Source organism: Mus musculus, chromosome 18 (assembly GCF_000001635.26).
Source record: "Mus musculus strain C57BL/6J chromosome 18, GRCm38.p6 C57BL/6J".
NCBI lineage: Eukaryota > Metazoa > Chordata > Mammalia > Rodentia > Muridae > Mus > Mus musculus.
The window spans coordinates 53,220,898-53,240,899 of NC_000084.6; the positions used below are offsets into that span (position 1 = coordinate 53,220,898).

At 43.6% G+C, this 20,002-nt stretch overlaps 1 pseudogene; it reads right to left on the minus strand.

The window, feature by feature from the left end:
• Positions 72-18,565, minus strand: Gm1859 (predicted gene 1859; annotated as a pseudogene).

Below are 20,002 nucleotides of genomic sequence, written 5' to 3' on the forward strand. Positions count from 1 at the left end.
ACTTTCTTCTATAAGTATATCTTTAATACTATAATTCCTTAAATACTTTAACTGATAAGAAACGCCAAATTCTTTTTTTTTTTTTTCTCATACACATTCAACTGTATTTAAAGTCTGGAAAATGCTAAAAGTAGTAATTATACAGGAGGCTGAAGAGCAAACAGGTGTGTCTCCTGCAGTAAACACTAGGCAGACACAGCTTTACTTGAGGTATGGAGCAGGGAAAAATTTGCCCTGTTGACCTAAGTTGGTGGCAGACTTGCTCTTGTTCCCAAATCTGGGTGTGCCCTTGGAGAGGTTGTACAACCTCTGACAGGGAACTTGATAAAGGAGTCTTGACAAGCTGGAATTCAGGAGTGGTCACAGGCCCCAATAAGCTCACTTTAACGTCTGGTGTGTGTGGTGTTGAGTTTCCATTGCCTCTCTGGCTGTCTATGTTCTCTTGGTCCACCATCACGAACTGATTCCAGTACTCCAGGGGCAGAGAGAACAGGCGAGAACAGGCGCTCCACCACCTTGAGCTGACGTTTGATGTCCTGGAACATTGTCACTGGATCTGGATTGGGCACAGTATGGGCAACTATTGTAGGGCCAAAGACTTTAGCTAGATTGGCAATATCCATCTTAGTGTCTGGACTCTGAGACACTCTCTGTAGGTGGATCATAAGGAAGGCTAGCGTGTCCCTGTTGGCCTGGGGCAGCTCACTGACAGCCTGGTACATGGCGGCTGTGCTGTTGTCTTTATCTGTTATCTCTGCTACCTCCATGAAGGCTTTGCTCAGCCAAAAGGTCAGGAGGGGCTCTTTGAGGTTGCACAGGAAGTCCTTCAGGGGGCTGCAGATGACGTGGATATCGTCCACTTTGCTGAGGAGGGGTACAGTTTTCACCTTAAGGAATTTCTCTTTCAGTTCTTTCACTGTCCGGTCACAGCCTGAGATCCTGTACAAACCTGCCTCAGTCAGGCCTCGCTGCTCGATCTCATTGACACAGAAACGCCAAATTCTTACATTGAATAGTTAAATGAACTTTATAAATTGTCTTATAAAACAACAGTGGATCAGGGAGCAATCATATTGGTCATTTTAGGTAAAGAAGAGAATATTTTAAATGCCCAATTTAATAGGAGAGGTTGGGCATACAGTCATGCCTGTAATCCTAGCACTTGGGAAGCTGAAATTAGTGGATCACTAAATGCAAGGCCAGTCTGGCCCAGAGAATCAAAACATGTAAGGTGTTTGTGTCAGTCTTGCGTGTCATGGATTTTTTTTTTTAAGATTTATTTAATTTAAGTATGTGAGTACAATGTCTTCAGCCACAGTTAGAAGAGGGCATCAGATCCCATGAGAGATGGTTGTGAGCCACCATGTGGTTGATGGGAATTGAACTTAGGACCTCTGGAAGAGCAGTCAGTGCTCTTAACCACTGAGCCGTCTCTCCAGCCCAGGATAGGTAGGTAGGTAGGTAGGTAGATAGATAGATAGATAGATAGATAGATAGATAGATAGATAGATAGATAGATAGATAGATTTTTTTAATCTCATCTTGTTGTCTTCAAATGTTTTATTGTTGCCTCTGTTTCTATTTGAAACTAAAAGTAGGCCATCTGCTCATTACTGACAAGGAGCTGGTACCACATTAAACACTGGTTTTTATGAGAAGCTAAGGACAGCAAAAGCAAATTTGAAGGAAAATGAAAAGTACGGTGTCTTCGGCAGCCACCTCACCCTTCTTGAATGTCCTTTTTGGAGACTGATACGCAGTGCTTGTGATGATGGAATGATAAGTTATGACTGGCATATTAATCTCCCCTCAATCAGTGTTGAGGCCGGCCATTAAATATTGCCTCAACTAGAAGTATCCTTAGAGACCCAGCCTCTTGGCCTGCCGTATGCCATGTGTTGGAAAGTCTCTAAACCTGAGTTACCAATTTAAAGCTAACTTTCTAGTAACCAGTGTTACACCTTTTTGATCATACCCAATAACTTATAAGCCAATACTCTACGATGAAGACACGCAGAGCATATTACACCTCTAAGACCAGTAAAAAAACAAATGAAGCGGCTACACAAGTCATGAATTTAGACCAATCAAAGAATTTCAACTTTTCTAGCTATAATTATAAGATAAAAAGCACTTTATCATTAGCTAAACACAATAATCACGAATGCAGAGAATTTTCTTAGGACAAACCATCTATCAGCTTTTTTACGCCCCAATACCATGAGGCTGTAGACTCTCTTTTTTTCTTTAAAGAACAGTTTTTCCAGCAGGGGCCTTCCTGCTGTGTGTCTGTTTCCTGGCTAAAGCATGTGGCCACTCTCAGGTTTTTATACCAGCAGAGAAAGATTTAGTCACCTTTATTTTCAAACATGAAACACAGAACATTCATTCAGTCAGTCTGGACATGAACATACATGAGTTGAACACGTGAACGGATTGGTGCACCAGACATTAGACAAGACCTTAGACAAAAACACAAAGAGGGCAGAGAACTTCTGCTGTAAGGCCCAGAGAGAACAAAGCAGGGCACCCCTAAAATTTCTCTCTGTTTCTGGGACATTTTCCTCCCACCTGATGCAGTTTCTGACTGCAGCCATCCGCCTGATTATTAAATCTCTTTTATTAAACCCTTTTCTCACGCCTAAAAAAGCAGCTTCTGGAAGCTGCGGCTAATTGCCTGTTACGTTCCTAGATCTTGAGAATCTCACTGCTGAACCTAAGTGAATCTAGCGCGCAGGTTTAGCGCCGTCTCCAGTACGAATTTTTCTTAATTATTTTCTTCTTCCGTGGAGCTCCAAAACAGCAGTGCTTCTTCCAAATGTCCTCTGCCTTTCTCAGGCCACACGTTGGGCACCATTTTGTTGAGGCTGGCCAGCGGCCCACATGTCCAGGTTCGCGCCTGGAAGGCATCTTGGAATCTGGAAGAAAAGAGGAAACTAGGCGGTGTGAGAAAGGATGGAGCTAAGACAAGGGTTCTGATCAAAGCTCAATTTTACTATTCGGAGACACAGGATTATGAAGAAGGGGGAGAGGCCCATTCCTGCCAAATCATCCTTGGAGTCCAGTTGCAGGTGATCACGTGTTGGCTCCTGAACAGCTAGGCTGCAGGAGCAGCAGTGGGAGTGGCAGAACGATAGGGTGGCAGGCTCCACCCCCGATGCTCTTCTGGTGATAACAGTCAAACCTGATCAGCCAGATTTCAGGCTGGGGGGGGGGGGGGAGGTTACAAATCAGGTAACAGCAGTTTATTGTTAAAGACAATTATGGAAATTATGAAAATTTGGCCAATCAAACCTCATTCTTTGTTTTTGGCTGTCTGCAAATCCAGGCTCTTAAGAGCATAACACTAGGGGAAGGGAGGGGTGTGGCAGACCCTCCCTCCAAGAGTCCATGAATAACTAACAATGGCACTGTTCTTTGGGCTTCTCTAAGATTGCCTGTTCAGCCTACTGCTCACGTAGCCAATAACTGCCAACTTGACACAGGGTCCTGAAATGGTGAGCAGCGTCTTCCAGCTCAACACTGAAGTACCCTTTGACTCCCACAGTCTCACTGTGTCATTGTGCCCTTTAATGACATCCTAAGCACACTGGAAGAGTTAGCACTAGGGCTCCAGTTGGCTCAGCACACTTTCAACACGCCCTCGCCTGACCCGCAAGCCGAATGACCTTGGGTTACTTATTCCATCGTAGCAAGCTGGGTTCTCTTGATCCTTCACTGGTTTCTGGTTTGGGAAGAAAGGGTTGCATCCTGATTACATTCAGTGTCTTTGGCTCTCATAATTTTAACTTTTTAATAAGTATTCTTAAGCTGAGTGTGGTGGCATATATATCTGTAACTAGTACTTGGGAGACTGAGGCAGGAGGCTTATAAGTTTGAGGCCAACCTGGCTACATAGAGAGGCTTTATCTTGCCGAGCAGTGGCGGCGCACGTCTTTAATCCCAGCACTTGGGAGGCAGAAGCAGGTGGATTTCTGAGTTTGAGGCCAGCCTGGTCTACAGTTCAAAACCAAAGGGGGGCGGGGAGTTATCTCAAAAACAACAGCAAAGCCCTCAAGGATTCTTACTAAAAAATGTCCATTTATTTGAGTTGGGTGTGGTGGTACATGTCTAATCCCAGCAACTGAGAGTCTGGGGCAGGACCATGAGTTTGAGGATAGTCCATTTCCAATCCTTACACATCCCACAGAAGCATGCACACAGAGGAAAGCTTTCTGGAAGTCCTTGACCACACCTCTCTTGTGTCTCACTGGTATAAGAAGTGTCTCACCATGCCCTGTACAGGTTTCAGTGTAAATGTCAACACCACTGCGGTCGCTGTTAACACGCGACTGCTAGAACCCAGGAGAGTACCTGACACAACATGTGTAAATAAGGCTCAATGAACTGACCAGGAAAAATTATTCCAGAAGATAGGAAATAATGTTTGCTTCTCAAAAGCTACAGAGGGAGGGGATAGGGGGTTTTTGGAGGGGAAACCAGGAAAGGGGATAGCATTTGAAATGTAAATAAAATATCTGAAAGAAAGAAAGAAAGAAAGAAAGAAAGAAAGAAAGAAAGAAAGAAAGAAAGAAAGAAAGAAAGAAAGAAAGAAAAGAAAAGGAAGGAGAGAAAGGAAGGGAGGGAGGGAGGAAGGAAGGAAGGAAGGAAGGAAGGAAGGAAGGAAGGAAGGAAGGAAGGAAAAAAGCTACAGAGAAAGAATGCAGCCTTACATTGCAGCTTACATTGAAAATAGACTTGACAAATTGGTAATTTGTTGTAACACATCAGATGACTTCTACCATAAATATCAAACCCAGGAGCGGATGCAATGACTCAGCAGGTTAAGGGACCTGACGTGAACTTTGATCCCTGGATCCCACCTGATAAAATTGATGATAGGGTGGCAGGCTCCACCCCTGATAATTTTTAAATAATTTTTTTTAAAAAGCCTGTTGGGAATTGATTTCACTTGCATGATGTCCTTGTATTATATGGTTGCTGTTAATTCCAAGCACGTGGTTTATACATAGCTAAGTAAGTTATTCAGATCCAAATCTTCATCACTAGAATACTAAATAGCTCCAAATAATTGAGTATTTTCTGTTTGTTTGTTTGTTTGTTTGTTTGTTTGTTTGTTTGAGACAGGGTTTCTCTGTGTAGTCCTGGCTATCCTGGAACTCACTTTGTAGACCTGGCTGGCCTCGAACTCAGAAATCCGCCTGCCTCTGCCTCCCGAGTGCTGGGATTAAAGGCGTGCGCCACCACGCCTGGCTATAATTGAGTATTTTCAATTATAATTAATTTAATTAATTCAATTATAATTTAATTTCGACGAAGCTTCAGAAAATAACCAAGACTTATTTCCTCTGACCCACATTTTCTACTAGTGTGTTGGAAACCTCAGATAAACTGCATAAGCCTCTGATACCTACCAGTATTCGTGTGTGAATGTGCCACAGCACTTTTGTGACGGTGACAACTTGCAGGAATCTCTTCTTCCACAGTATGGGTCCTGGGAATCAATTTGTGTCCTCAGGCTTGGCAGCAAGTGTCTTTAGTCAGTGAGCATCTTGCTTGCTATCCCTTTATCCCCTCTTTTCATTTTGTTTTGAGACAGTGTCTGGTGTGGGGATTGTTTGGTATCGTGCTCCTTGCATACACAGAGTCTGGGTTTGATCCCTACTACCACAAGAACTGGGTATGGTGGGGTAACTCAACAGGTGGAGACACGAGACTCATACCTGCAAGGTCATCTGTGGCTATGTAGTTTAACAAGTGGAGACAAGAGAATCAGACGTTAATGGTCACCTTTGCCTGTATAGTTCAAGGGAAGCCTGGGCTTTAAGATGACTTGACCTGTCTCACAAACATTTACATTAATCTCAAAACACTTTTCACCATTGCGCTTCTCTTTTTCCTCATGGCCCTGATCTAATAAAGCCTCTGAGTCTGGAGTGTTTCATTTGTGCTTCAAAATGTAGACTAAACCTCTAATGAAACCGGCTTCCTCAGCATTGGTGGCTCAGGCCTTTAATCCCAGCACTCTGGAGGCAGAGGCAGATGGATCTCTAAGTTCGAGGCCAGCCTGGTCTACAGAGTGAGTTCCAGGACAGCAGGGCTACACAGAGAAACTCTGTCTCAAAACAAAAACCAAAAAGAAAGATAGAAAAAAAATTGGCTTTCTCCAAAGGAAGGAAGCCAGAAGAGTTTCAGAATGGGGTTAAATGGCTTTCACGTTAAAAGATTCCAGGCCGTAAAGTGTATAAAATAATGGGCTTCGTTCATTTTCATACTTGTTGATCATGTTTACTTCCATGTCTCATTTAGTTTTTCTTCTGATTCCCAAATACCCAACCTCTCTCCATTCTATGTTCAATCTTTTTTCAATCTGTATTTTGAATGAGAGAATACGCTGTATGTCTTTGGGTCCTGACATTTCACTTAACATGATGCTATCCAGGTCTATCCATTTTCCTACAAGTAGCATAAATGCATTCTTCTCCCTGGCTGGATAAGTCTGTGCTTTGTTTATACCATATTGTCTTTCTCGCTTCACCCACAGGAGGGTTCCTGAGCTGAGTAACTCACTTGTGAAGTGTGATTAGTGCCATGATAAACAAGAGAGCGTACATAGGTGTGTTGTATGCTGATGTATCTATTCAGGATGGTAGGGTTGGATTGGGTGGTCATCCTTGGTTTAGGTTTTTAAGTAACTTTCACAGTGAGTTCCACAGTAGCTGCCTGCACCCAGCAGCTTTTGCTGTGTGTTTTCTTAACCATTCTGTCTAGGCTGAGACAGAATCGCATTTGCATTTCCCTCATATCTGAACTACGTTGAACTTCCCTTACAACTAACTTCTCATTCCAGATTTCTAAAGAATTACAGAAACTTTCATATTGCCGCCTCAGAGTTGTGACGAGCTAAATGGAAACATGACTTCTCTTGTCTTGGTCCCCTGTATGGGCAGTTATGTGCTTCTCTGAGTCAAGGAGAGGACACATACATAGGAGGAACCATAGACAAGCTGAGCAAGCTTCACCCATTTGAACTCGGGTGGCTGTGCGAATGGAAAATGGCACCTCCTAGGAAGCAAGCCCTGTCACCAGCTTAGGGACACAGAGACATTTTCATATCTGGTACTCACCAGTTAAAAAACATGGTGGAATTTTGAAATACTTCTGATTCTTAAAAGGGGACTAAAGAGATGACTCATCATGAAGAGTGTGTGGCACTATTCCAGCAGCACCCACCTCATCTAGTTCACTGCTACCTATAACTCCAGCTTCAGGGATCTGATAGTCATTTCCCTCACTCACACATGTACACTTAAGTTTAAATATTTTAAAGAAATGTGTATGACAGGGCCTGGAAATGGCTCGGCAGTGAAGAACATTTGCTGCTCTTATAGATACAATTCCTGTCACACACATGGTGGCTCAAAACCATCGGGAACTCTTAAGCCCATGGGATCTGGCACTCTCTGCCCTCCTAGGGCGCACCAACATACATAAAACATACATAAACATACATAAAATTCATGCAGGTAAAATTCTCCTATACATGGGACCTTAAAAGTGGAAAATAGAAATGTGTGTGTGTCTTTCTTTCAAACTACAGGTAAGAGACTGAGTAGAATTGCTATCCCTTCACTAAAATTCACAATAAATAAGATCATGCCTAGTCTTTACAGTAAAGAACAAAGCTAAGTAATAATGGAAAGCAAACATGAAAACTGAGAGGATTATATTTTCTATAGCCAGACTTTAAGAAGTGAAAAGAAACAGGTAAGATTACTATTTAATCAAGACACTCCAAAATATTTTAATATGTGACACAGTATATTGAGTGTTATTGAGATATTTTGTCTTCTGTTGCATGTAGCTTTTGCTACCCCGCCTAAACTCCAGGAATGGACCGCTCTGCTCTACCAGTCCCCACCCAGAGAATATTGGATCCGCAGATGAAAACACAGACACACACAGTCTCCTGCATCAATTTTTTATATCTAGTGTGTATTTTAAACTATAACCACATCTTTAGTCATAGCTTATCAGTTATCACATGTGGCAGTTGGCTGATGTGGATAGCATAGGTTTAGATGATGTCTATAGGAATAACAGTGCATCAGGGAGCTTATTTTCCACCCTAAATCCATCGAAGAAACGGAATAAAGGAACTCCAGGTTATCCTACATCAGGTGAAATTTAGGAGCAAGATTTTACAGCTGTTGTGCGTGCATGACGAGGTACTCGAGAGCTGCTATGAATAAGGCATAGCGGCACTGAACTTCCAGAAGGAGTTAGAGGCTGCCCAGTTCTAATTACAGATAAGCTGATCTGGGCCTTAAATCGTGGCCGGACTATATGGTTCCTCTTGAATTTGTATTCTATTCATGTGAGATGTGTTTCTTCTTGGTGTGTGGTAAGCCATTCAAGATTCCTATTCTAATTGTCGAATGTTCTAGGAAGTCCTTTGGGACCCAGAGCCTGTTTCTTCACAGTGTTGCTTCAGGAGCTGCTAAGAATAGATGGCTGTAGACAACGGGGAAGTTGTGGCTTGCCGGGCCACTTTTCAATGCATGTGACATGTAAAAAGCTTAGTTTCCTTCTTTATTACATGCTTCTAAACTTTTACTGAAGACAAATACTCTTAAGTAATTTTCTCATTTGGGAAAGACAGAGAGTTTTTAATTAAAGACAAATCCAGTTGAAATTACCCACTTGATTTTGGTTTGTTTGTGACAGGCCTCACACTTCAGCCCAGTCTGGCCTGAAACTCACTGTATAATCAGAGGCAGCATCAAACTTAATCTCAGGTTGATCTTCCTGCCTCAGCCTCCCCAAATATGGGATTGCAGGTAAGTACCACTGCACCTGAGTTTACCTACTTCTTAATAAACAGAAAATATTTTTATCAATGTCAGCTAACACAATAAACTATTCTAAAGGAATACTTTGATGGGGAGAATGTTCTATTTTAAACATATGTATAACTTTAATAAAACTAAATACAAATTTATCTTCCTGCTTCTTTATTGTTCCATAGTTAAACCATTGATTTTAACCTATATTTATTCTAGTTCTCCCAGTGTTCTCCCTGGATGTATGTGCAGTATTCTCACTGTATGTATGTGCAGTGTTCTCACTGTATGTATGTGCAGTGTTCTCACTGTATGTATGTGCAGTGTTCTCACTGTATGTATGTGCAGTGTTCTCACTGTATGTATGTGCAGTGTTCTCACTGTATGTATGTGCAGTGTTCTCACTGTATGTATGTGCAGTGTTCTCACTGTATGTATGTGCAGTGTTCTCACTGTATGTATGTGCAGTGTTCTCACTGTATGTATGTGCAGTGTTCTCACTGTATGTATGTGCAGTGTTCTCACTGTATGTATGTGCAGTGTTCTCACTGTATGTATGTGCAGTATTCTCACTGTATGTATGTGCAGTGTTCTCACTGTATGTATGTGCAGTGTTCTCACAGTCTGTATGTGGTAGTGTTCTCATGGTATGTATGTGCAGTGCTTTCACTGTATGTATGTGCAGTGCTCTCACTGTATGTATCTGCAGTGCTCTCACTGTATGTACATGCAGTGTGTGTTTTGTGGCTGTACATGCATATATGCACATGTTAGTAAGATCTTAAACTGAATGTTGGGTTTTAAATTTCAGTTAGAAATATTTCTCAGTAACTAAGTAAGAAAACAGAGATGGGAAAGGGTCTGGAGATCTCTAAAGAGACTGAGATCTCTGCTCCTTTAGATTGTTCAGTCCGTGTGTAGTTCACATCACATTTGTGTGGCCCGACTGCCTGGATGGGTCTGTATATTTCACATTCTTAAGGAATGGTGAGGCTCTTGTTTCTTGTAGAGCACAGTGTGTTACAGCCCAAACAATGTAATAGAGTGGGTTAGGAACACAGTCTGCGTGGGGAAGGGAGGCAGGGACTGGAGAGATGGCACAGTAGTTATAAGTATTTCATGTTGCTCGCAAAGTACCCAGTTCCCAGCATCCAGCTCATGCAAGCTCACAACTACCTTTAACACCAACTCCAGGGCACATGATGCATTATTTTGGCGTGCGTGGGTGCACACACACACACACACACACACACACACACACACACACACACACACATGAAGTAGTCAAATCCTACTTGATGGATCCACATAGAGCTTAAACAAGTTCTCTATCTCTTAAGACTTAGTCTTTTCATCTGTTAAATGGGAAGCTTACCTTGGCTGATAGGAGTGCTCTAGCAGTAGCAAATGCTTATTATTTCTTAGTACACATCCTGCAGTATTTACTGGGCACTTAACCCCACTCTGAACAAAGCACACCTAAATTTTTATTAGTTCATCCATCTTTAGTCCTATGCTTGATTAGAGAAGTATGTTGGTTAGATTATGTCAATGCAAACCTAGACATTTCTGGGAAGAGAGAATGTCAGTTGAGAAATTACATCTATCAAATTTTCCTATTGGCATGTCTGTGGGACATTTTCTTGATGACTGATTGATGGCAGGAGGAGCCAGCCTACTGTAGGTAATGCTATTCCTGGATAAGTGGTCCTGGGCTATATAGAAAAGCGAGCTGAGAAAGCTACAGGAATCAAGGCAATAAACTGTGTTCCTCTGTTGTATCTGCTTCAGGTTTTGCCTTCAGGCTCCTGCCTTCAGTGATAGACCGTAAAGTGAAGTATAAGCCAACCAAACCCATTCTTCCAAGAGTTGTTTTTAGCTATGGTTCTTTGTCACAGCATCAGAAAGTACACTATGGCAGAAACCAATAGGGTTCCCTCCCAGAACAGTCTACTCAGAAGATCTGCAATGGGTGTCTTCAGGCCAGGAACTCAGGTGTGAAAAAATGGTTGTAGTCAAAACCATTTTCTATCCATTTAGTAACAGTTTAGAACTACAACCACTACCAAAAACAAAACAAACAACAAAAATCCCATGTGCTTAAAGACCATTGTCAGTGGCTCTCTAAAAACATCTGGAGTCAGCCTAATGGGGGAGATCTGTAGTCCCAGCCAGTCCAGAGGTGAAAACATGACTACCAGAGGTTCAAGGCCAGCTGGACAACTAGGCCTATTTCAAGGTAAATATATATATTTCATGATGGCATCAGATGACCATTACAGATGGTTGTGAGTCACCTTGTGGTTTCTGGGATTTGAACTCAAGACCTCTGGAAGAGCAGTTAGTGCTCTTAACTGCTGATCAATCTCTCCAGCCCTTCCACAATATTCTTATGGGGGCCCTCTGAGAGGCCCACAAATTTATCCAAGGTAAGCCAGGTTACTGAAGGGAAAAGTAAGAGTCCTAGGGAAATCCTGGAGAGACTCTTGGAAGCCTGCCACACCTACACCTCTCTTCAATCCTGAGGCTAGGGAAAAACCAGTCAGCTGTAAACACAGCCACTGTTAACCAAGCAGTCCCTTATATTCGGCCTAAGCTCCAATGCTTGGAAGGGTTTACAGGTAAGCAGCTGACAGAACTTGTAGCTATAACAAAAAAAGAAAAAAAAAGTCTTCAACTGAGAAATCCCAAGGATTGAGAGACCAGGGGACTGGCCAAAGTACTAATAGTTGCCACCCCCAAGATCATAAGGACACCAAGGAACTGAAAGTCTTGGCTCATGGATGAGGAAAAAGTAAGTGGAGCCCAACCGACAGGGAGTGCCTGTCCTTGGGTGACACCAAAGAAGAATCAATGTGCTTACTGAAGGAAATGGGCCATGGAAAAAACAAGTACCCCAGGAGGAAGCCCCAAGTCTTAGAGTTAGAGGAGCTCAATGACTGAGCAAGTTGGGGCTCAATTCCCCTTCATGAGACCTGGGTAACCCTAAAGGTGAAAGGGAAACCCATAGGCTTTCTGGTCGACACTGGGGCTCAACATTCAGTTCTGAAGGAGCCATTAGGACCCTTATCAGGAAAGGAGGTATGGGTACAGGGTATGACAGTCTCCAAGCACTATTATGGACTACCCAAAGAAAGGTGGAATTGGGAATGGGAGGGGTAACCCATTCATTCCTGGTCAATCTCCTACTCCCTCTTGGGGTGAGATTTACTCATAAAAATAGGAGCCCAGATATACTTCAACCCTGAAGGGTAGACATACTAGATCAGAAGGGCCCTATCCATGTTTTGACTCTGGCCCTTGATGAGGAATACAAACTGATTCCCCAGCCTCTCCCTGTCACAGGAGAGGACACTTAACTCAACCAAATCTTCTTTAGGATCCCAGATGTCTGGGCAGAAAACAACCAGGTGGGACTGGATCATTATCAGGCCCCAAGTCTGATCCAGCTGGAAGCTGAGGCTACCCTAGCCCAGATCAGGCAATCTCCTAGAGAGACAGAAATAGACACAACACTGCATAATCAACAGATTCTGGGAATCGGAGATCTTGGTCCCATCAGTCACCCTGGAATAGCCCTCTACACTTCCTGTTAAAAAAAACCCCACTCTAATGATTACCCACCAGTGCAGGATCTGAGGGAAGCCACATAAGGGTGGAGGGCATCCATCCTAGTGTCCCAAACCCTTAGACTCTACTGAGAAGTTTGCCCCAGAGTAGACTATCTAGACAGTGCTTGACCTGGAGGATTCCCTCTTCAGCTTGCCTCTGACATCCTAAAGTCAACCCATTCAAGTTTGCCTTGAATGGCAAGATCCAGAGAAGGTCTTCAATGGACAACTGACCAGATTCGCCTGCCCCAGGGTTCAAGAACTCACCCACCATCTTTGACGAGACCTGGATGAGTACCAGAGAGCCCACCTTTACATAAGTCTGCTTCAATATGAAGATGGCCTTCTTTTTTTTTTTTTTTTTTTTTTTTTTTTGGTTTTTTTCGAGACAGGGTTTCTCTGTGTAGTCCTGGCTGTCCTGGAACTCACTTTGTAGACCAGGCTGGCCTCGAACTCAGAAATCCGCCTGCCTCTGCCTCCCAAGTGCTGGGATTAAAGGCGTGCGCCACCACACCCAGCCTGTAGATGGCCTTCTTGTTGCGGCCTCCTATTTTCAGTCTGACATTCTGGCTGAATATGACCAAAATAAGTTCTTGGAATCTTCTGAAGCCCTCCATCGGGCTCTGGCCTGCCTTTGTGAGATTTTTTCCCCCTTCCCTAACCCCATTTCTTTGAACTGGGTGATGAAGTCTGGATAAAGAGGCACAACCACAACTCACATGGTGATTCCCCACCCCCATTGCTGGGCAGGTAAGACAGCATCCAGATTTGAATACATCACAACCATGTCAAACCAGTAGGGCACGAGACATCCCTATAGCCGAAACATTGGTGGGAACACCTTCCAGACAACTATGTACCCGAGGCCAGCACAGGACTGTGGTGAGCTATTGTCCACTCACGACATCCACTCAAACTAAGAATTTTAAAAAAATCCTGTCTCAGACACACTCGGCTGTGCCCTACACAATGATGGGTCCCAATAGGTCTCCAAAGGACTCCATCTACTTGTTCCTCATACTTATTCTGTTCAGAGATCAGATTCCAGTGGACACAAATCTTCACCAAGCTGTTAGCACCAAATGGATACTTTGAGGCTCCAGGATACTGAGATGCTGAGAGAACCCCACAAGATGTAAGGCGGGAGGCGCAGACTTGGCTGGCCTGATGAGTACCACGGTGAGTACTAATTTTCCTGTTTTCAACCTAGGCCTTTGGGTCCTGGCTGGATACAAATGGAAGGATTTGAGTCCAAGAGGTAAACCCTGGAGCGGGAGAGATGGCTCAGTGTTTAAGAGAACTGACTGCTCTTCCAGAGGACCTGAGTTCAATTCCCAACAACCACATGGTGGCTCACAACCATCTGTAATGGGATCCGATGTCCTCTTCTGGTGTGTCTGAAGAGAGCAATGGTGAATACATATAATAAATAAGTATTTTAAATAAAGAAAGAAAGAAAAAAAAAACGAACAACATCAACAACAAAACTCCCTTATAAACTCAATCTTGTCCCTGTCATCACATCCCTCCCTAGGGCCTTTGACACCTCTGTCCTGTTTAAACAACTCAACTTTACCTTCAATTTTATTAACTCTACCACTAACCTCATTAGAAAAGATTATTGGCTCTGTCTGGAACCTAGGCCCCCATATTATACTGGCTTGGCTACCACAGGAAATTTGTCAACACCTTGAAAAAGCCTGCCAAGGTGTTCCTTGGGAAGGTTTCCAGTCCTTACCCTGTAAGCTATAACTGGAAAGGGACTATGCGTAGTAAGAAAAGAGGGAGGACTAAATAGCTTCCTTCACCTTAAACATCTTTGCAATCAGACCCTTACCATAGAAGCCAGCAACTCCTACCTCATGCCTCCTCCCCCCAATAGAACTTGGTTTGCACGCACCTTATGTTTAACCCCTTGGAAACATCCACAGATGCTTAAAAATCCCAGTGTATGTGTTCTGGTTACCCTGTTCCCTCAAGTCTCTACTTTCCCTTCAGTACCTCCATGAAGACAGCTCTGGCTCATCACATGGAAAGACGAGATTTTGGAGCCTCCGCAATTCTACTTTTAGGGAGTGTATAGGGTCTGGCATAGCTGTGGGAATCCGTACTGGTGCTTCAGACCTTATCAAAGCAGATCAGACTCTGCAAGTCCTAAATAAACTTATAGACTCAGCTCAATTAGAAAAGTCTATCCATCAGTTAGAACAGTCATTAGACTCATTAGCTGAAGTAGTACTACAAGATAAAAGGGATTGGACTTACTCTTCCTGCAACAGGGAGGGCTCTGCCAAGCCCCAGGAGAGCAATGCTGTCTCTACACCAACAACGCAGGCATTATCAGAGACAGCCTGGCCATGGTCTGCCAGAGACTAGGGGACAGGGCTAAACTCGGACAACAGAGTCAAGCCGATATGAGTCATTGTTTTCCTGGTCTCCCTGGCTAACTACACTAACTAGTGTAGTGGCTAACTACACTAACTAGTGTAGTGGCTGACTACACTAGCTAGTGGGAACTGTTGTGCTTGTGTGGGACATGCTGTAGTCAGATTTGTACGAGAACAAATCCCTATAGTCTAATGGATGATTCTTATAGCAACAATACCAGCTCCTGGAGATATTTCAAGGATTCAAGATGAGATATCTCAAGGATTCAAGATGGAGCCTTCATCAAGGAGGGAATGAAAGGATGACATAAACCCCATTTGTCTCCATTTTAGGACTGGGTCTGACATCAAGAGGAAAGTCACCAGACTCAGGAGCCAGGCCATAAGTCACCAGCTCCAGGAACAGACCAAAATTCTAGGAACAAGGTCATAAAACCTCCCTCCCAAAGAACAGTCTGGAGATAACCACAAGAACAGGAAAATGTCTCATCTCCGGATGGGCCATCTGGGTTGGGCAGCCTTATATGGTTTGGGTCTCTCATCCTGTGCTTAAACGTTCATGACACAGGAATGCAATCTGCTGACCACCTGGGCATGAGCCAATCAGAAACCAACTCATGTAACTTCCCCTGCATCCACCAAAGAAGATTTGCATTACTTAACACTAGCTAAAATTCTCCTAGTTCCCTATAAAAAGGCCTGTGTGCCTTTTGTTAGGGGTCACCATTTTGATGAATAGTAGACCCCTGAATGCTGAACTTCTGCAGACTAAACATTTTTTGCTTTGCATATTATTTGAGTCTGGGGTATCATTCTAGGCAATTATTGGACCCTTATAGACTACTGGATAAACATAATGTCTAAGCAAAGGTTAGAGGATGTAAGGCACATGGAAACTGTTCCCAAAAGAAAGGACGTAGTCCTCCGAGTAAAGGAAATGGAAGGCATACTGGGAAAACTGTAGGAATTTGAACCTGAAAGACTTTATTGTCTTAGTAAAGCAAAAAAATGAAACCATTAATTACCAGAGATCTCAAAAAGGAACATCAGTTGCCAAAACAATGAATGACAGGTGTTTAGGAAAAGATAGAGATACGAGAGAACAGTGGATGAATAATGAGTGTTAGAGTTTGGAAAACTCGAGCTTACAATGAAGCTGTGCCAGTAGGCAGAGGTCGTAGGATCTTTGTGAATTCAAGGCCAGCCTGGTCTGCATAGGGAGTTCCAGGAAAGCCAGGGCTATACAGGGAGATCCTTTCTCAAACAGCAACAAAAAAAAAAAAAAAAAAAACAAAAAAAAACAATGAAATCAACACACACACACACACACTCATTTTCTTCAACTATCAGAAGGCAGGACCTAAAACACTGAACACTGTTGAATTTATTTGGCGTTTTGGACTGCTGGTGACTATGAGAGAATGTTAAGTGAGGAAGATATGCTAAGAACACTGAGAAGAGAGAACTGGGGACAGAACTCAGTGGCAGAGTTCTTGCCTTTAAAGCCCTGGGTTCAATCCCCAGTACCTGGCAGGAAATAGGGAATGGATAAAGCAAAGAGTATAGGCCATCAGATTGCGACTACATGAGCCCTCTATCCAAGAAATAGAAAGGAAGGCTACATTGCCTGGTACAACAATGGGATACATTTGCTATCCCAACATGCAGAGGCAGAGGCAGAGGCAGAGGCAGAGGCAGAGGCAGAGGCAGAGGCAGAGGCAGAGGCAGAGGCAGAGGCAGAGGCAGAGGCAGAGGCAGAGGCAGAGGCAGAGGCATGATGGCAGTTCACTAGCCTGGTCTACACAGTGAATCGTGTAGGGCGGCACAGTGAGATCTGTTTCAACAAAGTAACAACAACAACAACAACAACAAAAGGGGGTGAGGGAGACAAGTTCAAACTAATGTAATTCAAGACCACCAAGCCAGCACTGCAAGAAGATACAGAGATTCAACACACAGAAGAAGAAAGTGTCACTCAATAGAAAAGATGAAAGAATACATTTCATGAAAGAACACCATGCAGGCAGCAGCAAGCTCTCTGGCTTTCTTGGGAGGTCACCAACCCAGCCCACTTAGCCCTGAGCACCTGGAACCCAAGCTGCTTCTGGAGTGCAAGGGCAGCTTAGCTATGCTGGCTTTTGGGCCTCCCTTGAGTGGAGACTGCTGAGATTCTGAAGGTGTTGGTGGATTTGTTCACTTGGCTGGAAGGGAATGTTCATTCCACACACAAGGGAACCATGGCCAAATAGTGTCCCCACTGGGAGAAGTGCGGAATAGCAGAGGTAGCCCAGGTCCCAAAGACTTCGAACCGCTGGCCCAGTGCTTAACATGTCCCACCCCCACCCCCACCCCCAGTTTGTAGTTGAGGACTGCCTAGACTTTAGACTGGACCTCATGAATTTTGTGAGGTTTTTTTCCCCCCAAGGGAAGTAAAGGTAAGGCTAAGTTGGATGTATTAGGAATGTCTGCTAAGTGTCTGGTTTTCTTCAAGTGGCTGCTGCCAGGAAAACCCTATGGCAAGGCCTGCAGGCCTGTGCTTGTGCTGTGGAAGCAAAGATTCAGCTGAGGAGAGAGAAAGAGATTATAAAGGAGTCATGATGGCAAAGATGGTAAGATCCTCTAATCTCAGCAGTCAGGAGGCTGGAGTGGGAGGACTGCCAGGCTGAGGCTAGCCTGGACTGAGTAATGAGGTTCCAGCTCAGAAAGGAAGGGAAGGAAAGGCGATGGAGGGGGAGACGATTGTTGAGAAGGTACGGGGAGAAGGGGAAGGGAGGGGAGGGAAGACCAAATCTCTGACAGGGCTGGCTGGAGGCCTCAGTGCTGTGTCCCTGGCAGCTTCCCAAGAGGCCATTGCTTCACAAGTACATGTGTCAAAACAAGACTTCTTACTTTAGAACATTCTGGATATCTGGACAATGAAGTCCTCCTGGAGGACATGAAGCTAGTCTGACTTGTGCCAGTGTGCAGTGATGTCATTACAACTGGGTGTGGTGGCACATGCCTTTAATCACAGCAGTTGGGAGGCAAAGGCAGGCAGCTCTCTTTGAGTTCTAGGCCAGCCTGGAGTTCAAAAGACAACAAAGTCTAGCAGGTATGGTTGCTCAGGCCTGCAATCCCAGTACTCAAGAGACTAATGTAGAGGGACTGCCACAGATTTGAGACTAGAGTGGGCTACATAAGGAGATCTAGAACAAGACCCTGTTAAAGACAAAACAAAATGTGCAGGATTAAGGCACAAGATCCAATTATCTGTTGTCTCCAAATATACAAACTTCACTGGCAATGCCTTATAGAGAAATTGTGTGACTCCAGGGTGTTAATACATTTGCTAAGTAAATGGAAGCCCGAAGCTAGCATGTGCAGTTATGCTTACAGTGGACAGAATAAACTTCAAGCCAAAATTAATCCACAGAGACAAAAAGGGCATGTATTAATATAGGGAAATTCTACTTCTTTGCTGCATATAGAATACTCATGAGTATATAGGCACTGAATGTTGAGTGTCCTAGTTACATAAACACAGTCAGACATAAAAGAACAGATACGTCCTAATATAATAATAGTGGGTGATGTCAGGAGCTTACACTACCAATAGTAGGTCATCCAAACTAAAAGCTAACAAAGAAACATCACCATTATTTTACATAATAGATCAAGTGGAATTCTTCTAACATATGCGAAATGCACATTCTTCTCATCAGGAACTTTCTCTAAAATTACCGCATGCCATCGACATGGCTTGGGCATCGCTGTGGTGGGTAAACCGAGGCAGCCAGCCCTTGGGGGTCAGTGCTTAGCACTGCTGAATCGGGTGGGTGGATCCAGATGCCTATAGGGGCTGCTGTCAAAGGCAGCCAGCGGTTAGAGAAGAGGCTCAGCAGACTTTTTTTCTGAGGGAACAAAGCTCAATTTACTGGGGGGGGGGGGGGCTGGCACTCCCTGAGGCCAGCAGAAAATTGTGAACTCTTTTAACTCCTTGGAGCCCGTGAGAAAATGAAGGAAAGAAAGAGAATTCATGCACACACAGAATGGACAAAACAAAAGGCGGAGTCCAATAACTTCATACACACAAATATACATGCACACATACAGACACGTACGCACACATACATGCATACAGACCTACAGACAGACACAGGCACATTCACACACAGAATGGCTAGAGCAAAGCTCCAGCAAGCAGGCTCCAAACACTCCACACATACACACATAAATACACACAATTGGTGGATGGAAGGAACAGTGTTCCAGCCCCCAGTTGCATAACCTTTACACAGACACAGTTGATGGATGGGAGAGAGAGTGTTCCAGCCACCCCACCCCACCCCACCCCATCCTTTATACTTCCCTTCATAGCCTATATATCCCAGCAAAACCTTTCAAGCAGTATACAGTTACAATGTGATTGTGTTTTAGTTTTCTTCTAGTAAATGTGAATGACAAAACACAGGTTTCCAATACCTTTACAAGAAATAACATTATGTAGTACAGATAAAGAAAATTATTCTAAAAAAACCCACCTACATTCATAACCAATCAACTTACTATAGAGTAACGAAGTGTAAGCGAGCAAGATAGTTTTCTCAACTAGTTTCTCTTACTGGCAGGCAGAAATTTGCAGTTACAAAGCAAGGATTAATTATTTTATTATCTATCTTTAAAAGTAATCTTTTAAGAATCTTATAAGAATCACAAATCTAAACTTTTATATAAAAATCAATCATCTCCACCTTAAATCCTCACAATGCATATCTACTCAGCAACGCTTAATAAATCATATCAGGAAGCTAAGGGCAAATATGGGTATAAGAAATCAGTTGCCGGGCGAGGTGGTGCACGCCTTTAATCCCAGCACTTGGGAGGCAGAGGCAGGTGGATTTCTGAGTTCAAGGCCAGCCTGGCCTACAGAGTGAGTTCCAGGACAGCCAGGACTACACAGAGAAACCCTGTCTCGAAAAACCAAAAAAAAAAAAAAGAGATCAGTCATAACCAGCCCAGCCTCAATGAGAGTCACATCAGCCAGTGCTGCCATTGTTCTTGTTCCCTGACCATAAAGGGTCCCTAGCTTTACTAATGAGCTGAACTTCAGATTTTGTCCCCTAAGATTTTCTGCATCAGAGCCAGTAGTAAAAGCATCTCAACCTAGCTTCACTAACAACTT